The sequence below is a fragment of the Xiphias gladius genome, chromosome 2, assembly GCF_016859285.1.
Source record: "Xiphias gladius isolate SHS-SW01 ecotype Sanya breed wild chromosome 2, ASM1685928v1, whole genome shotgun sequence".
In the NCBI taxonomy this organism is placed as follows: Eukaryota; Metazoa; Chordata; class Actinopteri; order Istiophoriformes; family Xiphiidae; genus Xiphias; species Xiphias gladius.
In genome coordinates, this window is record NC_053401.1 from 7616276 (window position 1) to 7625705 (window position 9430).

At 42.0% G+C, this 9430-nt stretch overlaps 1 long non-coding RNA gene across 1 annotated transcript; it reads right to left on the minus strand.

The window, feature by feature from the left end:
* Nucleotides 1–681: 681 nt before the first annotated feature.
* LOC120802912 lies at nt 682–3925 on the minus strand. The gene is made up of 3 exons (XR_005709270.1): nt 3664–3925; nt 2598–3103; nt 682–1897 (listed from the first exon to the last, which is right to left on the minus strand). It is a non-coding gene; the product is annotated as an uncharacterized LOC120802912 (long non-coding RNA).
* Between the last annotated feature and the right edge of the window lie 5505 nt (nt 3926–9430).

The following is a 9430-nucleotide window of genomic DNA, read 5'->3' on the forward strand; positions in this document are numbered from 1 at the left end:
AACTTGAGGGGTCAACATTGCATCAAAACATGAAACACAATGACTCGCCTCTGATGACTTCTGTGGTCGTGTGTGGCGCCTACATGCAAATCTTACCAATTTAACCACCCATTGTAGTAAGGCTCTGCAGGAAGCTGATACACTTCCTCACACTTGGCGCAGGGGGGTGGACTGGAGGCAGAGGACAGAGCAACACGTCCACCGAGGAGGGCTTAACGGGCATGACACTGTTAAAACTCCACTGATCGCTTTTTAGCCACTTGAGGGTACAAGAACTCCTCAACCGACTGACGAACCCAACACCCTGACATACGGCCCTTCAAAAATGGTGGGCCCTTTATAGGTCAAGCTCCATAAATGCTGAGTCCTACACTTCCCTTGATGCAATAGTAAATTCAGTCTATTGCAGGCTCAAGTGTTGTTTGGTCCAAAGAAGATTAATGGCTCAGCAGCCACCTATTTGCAACAAGTTGCTAAATCATGGCTGTTTCTGTGGCTTTTGAAGTCTCTTAAGGGGTCGTAAACCAGGAAATGAGACACTGCACCGTACAGCATTGGTGACAATGGTGTTTCAGTCTCCAGTAAGGAAGGCTCCCCTGCCAAAAGCTACAGTACTGCTTCAGTCGGTGACAATGGTGATTCAGTGTAGAAGATTTGTTTGAAAGGAATGCAGCACCAACAAACATTCGCTTTTCATTTTTGTCAAGTCAAATTTTATACAGCCCGACATCACAAATTCGCCATAAGGGGCTTAACAAGCTGTACAGCATTACAAATCCCTCTGGTCCTTAGACCGTCGAATCAGACAAGGACCCCCCCCCCCACACACACACAAAAAAAAAAAAGTTAGAAACCTCAGAATGAGCAATAGAGGAGGGATCCTTCTTCGACTCCCGCCAGCTCATTAGAGAAATATCTGGACCTGAATATGAGAGATGATCTTTAATTATAGAGAAACCGGGCCTTAACCTGCTTTCACACTAACATTTGAGTCATTATTAATACGTACTCACAGACCACAGGGACATCAAAGTCCAGACAGGAAAGGAATATCATTCCCTAAGGTTTCCAATCTTACATATTGGTTTTGTTTTTTGCTGGCAGAGAGACTAGAACACTTTGTGACTAATTTGGTGCTCTATTGGTTCGACTTTTGGCTCCTACAATCATTGCTGAAAATTTTCAGGAAAGATATTATACTTGTTAACCAGCCTGGGTTCCAACAACAACATTTCCTGTCCATGCCTACTTTTTTTTTTATTCTTAGAAGACGCTAGAGTATATTTATAGTCATTACAGTACCTCGACTCAATTCTCATTATTTTAGTGCGGATCATTGTTCAGTAGTGCCGTTACATTTGTAGTTGCTTTAACAGAGACTAGCTGCTACAGTGTTTGACAGCAGGCGATGGAAAGTAGAACTAAACAGTCGTGTCATGGGGTTAGACATCCATATCATTAAACTGTCTACTGCAGAGCTTTTTCAGTGTACACAACACATCCAAGAAGTTAGACATAACAAGGATGCAGATAGTCAGCGATGAAAACAGTAAAGTTTTCATCTCCACAATTTATAAAGTCTCACTGGCTCTTGATTGATTGCCACAGTGTCCCACATGTCCATCCCGGAGACACCGTTGTGGAGTGCGACCCGAGACGTTTCCACTACGAGCCGATGTTTTTGGTCACAGACGATCCTCTCTGGCGGATACTGGATGAGAGCTCTCTCTGTGTCTGGTGGTCCAGCTCCAGTGTGTAGTTATGGTTCTGGGGGTACATCAGACCGCCAAAGGAGTCTACTATTCCATAAATGACTGCAAGCACAGTCAGCGCGGTTCCAATAAAATACAACTTCAGGACTGCTGCCACCATGGCTCCAATAAAAAAGGACAACTGGCTGGGGGGGGGGGAAGAAGAGATCAGTTATATATTGTAGAATTTTGGAGATGTTTATTTAACATGGATAGATAAGAGTATTCACATTTTACAATAGCAGTCATATAGCTATGTGCAAATAAATTTTGGCCAATTTTTTGTGCACAACTTTTAGCATCTGTACCAAGACATACATGCTAAGTGAATTATCCCAATACACAGATGCATTTCCAGTTCGGGAACTGGCAGACGATTATGGGAAAGGGCTTGTTTGGTCGGAACCTGCAACGAAGCTAAGGTTACAGCACCACATCAACAGGAAGAACCAAGCAATAGGCTAGAGGTGCATTAAAAGACACTGGAAAAAAATCGACATAATGACGAGCAGTCCAAAACGGTCCTAATTTGAGGGGAAATATTTGGATTTTGATACCATAATTGCCGTTTAATTTGCGGAAAGCAGAAAATATTCAATATTTGTATGTCGAAGGGATGAATACGACTGAACTGTTTTTTTTTTCTAACTTCATTTGGCTGGAAAACACCTAGGACTCTTGGTACTCTTCCTCTTCCGAAGCAGCGGCCGATAAACGTCGCTGCTGTTGCTCGAGTTACTGTGGCTCTGTTGTCCGCATTCTGCACTTTAGCGTGTTGACAAACTCCACATTTAAAAAACAACCAAACACACACACACACACACAACGTCGAACCCATAAACGTACCACAGGCTCGGCTGATCGGCGGTGTCTCTCTCTCTCTCTCTCTCTCTCTCTCCCCCTCGGAGCGAGCGTTTTAGGCCGAAGCAGTTTCCAAACGAGCGCGACCGCCGCAGGGAGATCCGCTGATGTTTTAACGGTGAGGGGAAAAAAAAAAATTCAGACGGTTGTCGAGGAACTCTTGGAGCCCAGATGATACACAGCCCGACTCCCAGTGCCGTACGAGCTTTCGCCCCCTCCTCCTGCGTCGAAGAGTGCTGGATTGCTGTGCGTAATAATGACATCACCCCCTAACAAAGCTGCGGGCAATTTCCTTATTCCGTTGATATGAGATGGCCTGAGAAAGGTCGAGCGATTTCCAGTCAGTCGTCGTGCCTTATGTTGAACTAAACAGCGATTGAGTTAGGTTTCAGTGTTTCTTTCTCTCTTCTTTTTTTTTTGTCTATTCGTTGAAAAAAACTGTTTAGCCGGTGGTCTTTTTGCATCACTGTCACAGATCACCATCTTGATATCTGAAAGTGATATCAGACAAAATTATCGTAATTTTAAAACTTCTGAATACATGACAACAAGTCCTCCCAGCTAACCCCTTTCCCAGATAATTGTGATCAAAAACAAAACGACTCTAAAACTGTTGGAATGTGTTATACTTTAGCGATACATGTGTGTTCAGTTATATTTTCTGTTGATTTTTTTTTTTTATTATTTCCCAAAAGCCTGTTTCCAAGCGAGTAATTAGCCATACTGCCAGAATTGTTGTGCCACAATGACACTTTTTAAGATGTTGATGTTTGGCGAATAGCCTACTGTTTGCCTTCGTTCTACACCTTATGAGACGGCTTAACTACAGTGTCGCGTTAGCATGCTACCGTTTGATAGCTAGCACAAAACACAAAGCGCAGCTGAGACTGATGGAAATGTCGTTCGCTTCGACAGCATTTAGTCATAAAGTAAATTTCTGGTCAAATTAACACTGGTCAACACATCCACAAAAAACTGGATGAAAATTAAATCACCACACACATCAGTTAAAGACAACAGTCCATTTTCGTTTTTTTGTGGCTATATTTACCAATACAATCACTCAAGAGAGAAAGTCGGAAGCTCATTCACGGTCTGAGTCACCTGTCCCGCGGTCAATTGAATAGGACGCGTGGAGGGAGCAGTACTTGTTTCCTCTCTTCTACGGAAAATAGCTACATTTTTGTGGCTAGGTGCCTCTGTGAAGAAAAAGCCGCTGAAGGGGAGTGAAAAGTAAGTAAATCTAGCGACAAAGGTGCCAAGTTGGCGACACTGCTTGTAGACGCCCCCCCCCCGATGATGACGCAATAGAAACAGTTTGCGCCAATTCATTTTGAAAGAGCAGCGGCCAATGGGGAAATGCCAGTACCTAGTCACGCGGCATTCGGCTGACCAATGGTGTAACTTTATTACGCACTCCCTCCCTCACTCCCTCACTCCCTCACTCACTCACTCACTCACTCACTCAGTCAGTCAGGGACATTTGCTTTTATAGGGTTCAGCCAGTAAAATGTCGGGGTGTGGATTTAGAAAGAAGTGAGTTTACCACCCCTCCTAGCCTCGCCTCTCGTCTCTCTCCGTCTCGTCTTGCCTCGCACCTCCGCCTCCTCCTGCGTCTCGCCTGCTCGCCTCGCTTGAGGCTTGAGGCTCGTGGCTTGAGGCTCGTGGCTTGTGGCTTGAGGCTAGTGGTTTGAGGCCAGTGGCTTGAGGCTAGTGGTTTGAGGCCAGTGGCTTGAGGCTAGTGGCTTAAGGCCGCATTAGCCATCGCTAGCATCAGAACCGTCGGTTAGGGGACCCTCTGGGGACAATGAATGTGTACGCAACAGTTTTATGCCAATCCCTCGAAAGAATGTTGATGATGCTGGATGTAATATTTCCTCGATTGAGCTCTGGCAGTCTGGCTACTTTAATTTTCTATTTCTTTCATTTACTTTTACTTTACTTTTAGTTTTTTAGAGATCTAGGGCAGGGTATCTGATGATAGGAACACTATCCAGCTCTATTACAAAATCTTTTTTTTTTTTTTTTTTAACGGCTTTATTTCCCAGAGGTAACGAAGAGGATTAAGAGCAGGATGATCTCATGAATGTTTTGACATTCTTATTATGGATAATGGATTATAATACAATGACGCCTGGGTTTTAACTGTTAGTTTGACATTTAGAGATAAGAAAGGTATTGCGAAACATATGATCTTCTTTTTCCCACCGACGCACAGGTAAGAGTGACTGAGCCTCAATGAATTTACTCCATTGATACTGCATTTTCGCCACACACACAGTCACGGATATATCTTGATGGGCTCACTCAGACCTGTTCGTACCCCGCCTCCATCCACGCTGTATTAAAATTGCTAGACCGGCAGTCTTTTATCAGAAATATGAATAGATAGTATCTTGGGATTTCCACATTTAGTCACAAGCCAGAGTGGAGATTCTAGGCTATTACTTTATAACATTTCCATTTCAGAAAAGTGAGCACAGCAAAAATAACAGTACTTTTCTATATTTTTCATAGAAAATTCATGATTTCACTTCCTCTAAGGTTTGGCAGATTATCTGAGGAAACTCCATCCCCCAGTCACTAGTACAGTTCACTGGAGGGATAATTCTATAAAAACCACACATTTGCTAGGAGAGTATATAACTACCCAACATTGTGGTTTACACTTTCTTAGCTTAAAATCTGTCTTTTTGGTCTGAACATTCAAAGCAAATATTACTGTAAGTTATGAGACAAAAAGAAGAAGTTGAGGATACGTCAATGTCTTGCCTCAGACAAATAACTCTCCTGTGCGTTGAGTTATACTTACATTGCAGAAAATGAAGTCTAATGATTTTCTGAGGTTAAGAAAAAGCCCAAAGTTGCATAAGCAGCTTTTAGAGTCTGGCGCTGGAGGTCTATTCTCAGACTCACTGTGTCAAAAACCAGAAATCTCCCCTTCCGCAGCAGCAACCCACGGGCTGGCCAATAGTTCAGATTACCTAAGGGCTGGCCGAGTCAGTGTTTACATGTGAGCAATGGAACAGTGTGAGAGTGCAAAACTGTGAATCAGAGGAAGCAATTTCGTTATTTTACACAGAAGTCACCCACTTATTGTCAGGCACTCATACTAGGGAAGAAGTGAGAACGTTATAGTTATTTCAGATGGCCGACTCAGAATGAAACAACTAACACAATGCAATTCATGCACTGCTCACTTTTGGTATGTCGCAAGTGCTAAGCGTGGACTAGAAACAGATTCTGAATAACCCCTCTGCAAGAAGAGAGATGAAATAACCCACGGGAGTTTGTGTGTAAGGACCAGTTAGAAACCTATTTACGTAGAGAACTGCTTTCTCAGGAAAATGATTATGGCGTTTGGGGCAATAAAACCTTGCATCCACTAGATGGCAGTGCTCGATAGTTGGGCGGTCAGGATATGGCTGCAGGCTTGCAGAGATGTCCTTTTTATTTGAGTGAAAAGGAAAATGCAACAGATTACACTCACACACTTCAGAGTACTGGTTTTATCGTTTATCATATCTTATTTTGTCTTATCCTATTATACTGTATCATAATAAGGCTTTTTCATAGCAGACTTTTTTTTTTTTTTTTTTTTTTACAGCAGAAAACCACAGGCATTACTAATAACATTCAAAGTGGCTGCGTTCAATTTAGGTAACATTAACTGATCTATTCAAGTGTCCCACTAAGCCAAGACAGTTTGACAGTGAGCCAGCATGCACAGTAGACCTTGTTCACAGCTGACATTTTGGCACGTCACAGCGGGGAAAAAGCGCAGGTGTAGCTGATAACATCAGAAACAGCTGCATTTCATTTGGCTGATCTAGTTCCACGGTCCTGGTATTGTGCATGCCGGCTCACTGCCGGTGCTTACTTGGACACTTGTTTGGAACTGAGCCATGGCCGGGGAAATTTGGTGATAGCTCAAGTCGAAATGTCAAAAAAAGTCTATAGTTACTTTAAGATCCATGAAACTGAAGTGGCTAAGAGGAATACAGGCAACATTAATTTTAATATTTACACCTGTGGGTTTGGTACTGTCACATATCTTCCATGAAAAAGGCCAATTTTGTCTTATCATTCTAATTTTGTTAGCCTGTTAATCTGCGGAAGCTAGCGTGGTTATGTTTACAAACTTGCTTCCTGCCTATAGCCACTCTACACAAGCAAATTTCAACTGGCGGATTTCAACCGTTACTGGGACATTTAAACGGACAGAGCCGTCATAAACGATGCTACCTGTGCTTATTCTGCTATGACAAGTAGTTTCTGTGGAAAAGAGTCAGTATATGTATAAAACATGCTGCACCGCACCCGAGGCCACACCTGCAGTCTAACATATCAGGTGGTATCTTTGCATTCACACTCACTTCCACTTTCATTTTTACCTTTTCATTCATTTGCTCTCAGTCACGATTTTCCTCATCAAGCAACCAATTTGATTTTACGTTCAAGTTCTGTTATCTTTCCCTTGCATTAATACTCCTTTCTTTTCAGTTGCGGTGCTGCGGCTCTGTGCCGGGACATCTGTTCACCATGTTACAGACTGACTCATGCAATGCAGTTTTAAATGCCTTCACCGGGGCCCTTTAGTCTTGCTGTGCAGCCTTTCAACGCCTTCCAAAAGAAAGGGAGGTTTGGCGAGAGAGTCTTTTGTTTGTGTATTTTGCGGTTTATTTTCCAAGTGTAGTTTGGAGTTATTTTACCTCATTTAGAGTTACCAGCAAACTGTCTGTTTAGCATTTTTTTTTCTGTTTTTTTTAGTTACTGTTTTTTTGTTCACCCCTTGTGTATATTAAATGGTTTGCCCAGCTAGTATATATGTCCCCCATTGTTGTTCTTGAGTTAGGTCATTTTTTTTCTTATTGAGTTCCGTTTAAGTTACTCGGTTTTTGCTGCACTTCAGTTGGCTGTATATTCAGCTGAGTTCTGTTTTGTCGGCCTCTTTTAGGGCCGAATTTCGTTAATGATTACTTTTGCTTTTTCCTTTTTCATTTTTTTTTTTTTTTTGGGTAAATAAAACCCACATTTTTTGAAATCTGAAACCTGAGTCTTGAGTCTCGCTGCTTGGTCCCTAACACATGCACTGACACAGTCCATTACAACTCTGACGTTTTCATATATGTTCTAGATACACTTTTTATTCTTTTTCGAAACGATGATGTCGAAACTGAACGTTTATTTTGCAGTGTACCCAAGTAATTAATTCCGTAATTTGAGGGGACTCGTGAGCAATAAATTTGAAAATGTGATCAAAATCTAGGCAGCAGAGGCCAAGTTATACCCAGCTCTCGGATATGGGTCAAACTCCAAAAACACTTCATCCTAATGCAACTAGACAGTGCTGCTTCATTAGACCCTCCTCTCCATTTAAAATACCCAAGCCTTTCAAACTCCATATTCCCAGTTTGTAACCAAGGCTGGATTACTGATCGGGCAAAAAGGGGCAACTGCTCTGATTTCACAGACCACCGGGGACCCAAAAATACCAGGTTCACTGCATGTCGATGGGTTTTCACGACCTAATTAATCGCAAATTTTGGTAGGACATGTGCATCACTGAAAGTATCATATCTGGACATCTGTAAAAATATGGTTTTATGAACTTTATTGTTATAGTTTACAAACATTTTATACATATCGTGGATGTTCTCACAGGCTGCATTTACACTCCATGACTTGTCACTTATCTTTATAAATATAATTAGAGCATATAGTAAAACTAAAACTCATACATTTGTTTTATTTTAAAACTCATAAAAACAGTTAATCACTATTTCACTTTCACTTTAGAAAGTGAAATTGTGATTAAATGTTACAGAACATAACTTTTTTTAGAGGACATTATACCTTTCTTCAAAACGTCAAATTATAGAAAAGGATTCACAATTATTTCAGTCCCTTAGCTGAGGTGCTATTGTAATGTATCGCTTAAAAACAGGCCTGTGCTGTATCAAAGGAGTGTGATATGGAATGAATTACAACTCTACTGTAGAGTCGGGTCATCTTAGAGATTACGGTTTCAGTGGCTCATCATTCACACACAGATACACACACACACAAGGAGACCTCGACTGAAGGGAATGGTTGCCCTTGTGTTAAATCTTATGACTCTGATTTGTCTCAGCCAGTCAATGACTACCCACACTGTGCACATGACGGTCATTATGATTAAGTAATTGAATGAGGAGCGACCGTGTACAACCTGAGGACATGCACATCTGAAATTTAGAGTGGGTTCCTCCCGTCCCTCCTGCATGTGACACTGACCCTTTAGTGCCACGGATTATATGATTTTAAGGTACAACAATGGTCCACACTCAGAGGGAGACTGTAGCATCACCGCACCAGTCTATTCAGATAACAAATCAATATATATTCAGAACAAATTCTTGATACTAAAAGCCAGTTTCCGGATTTGTTATCTGCAATGAGTGGGTGTGGGGTTTTCCGTTACCATGTGCTAAAGGTGAATGTGAGGAACTTGCTGGAGCCTCAGAGGACAGGCTAAGAGGATTTTCCATCTTAACGTCTCGCCAGCTGTCACAAACAGTCAGTCACCTGTAGGTGATCCCTTTAAGGAGAGTGTGTGTGTGTGTGTGTGTGTGTGTGTGTGTGTGTGTGTGTGTGTGTGTGTGGGATTCCTTTCAACTGCACAAACGTTTCAGCAACAGCGGAAGAGTCAACACATTCGTTCCATGCATTATGTATTCACAGCCCACTGAAAGTGTGGGTTCACACCCTTTTCTGATGTCAAAAACAACCAGTTTGTCATCTGAAAGCAATGGTGACATGTGCAAAAAAAAAAAAAA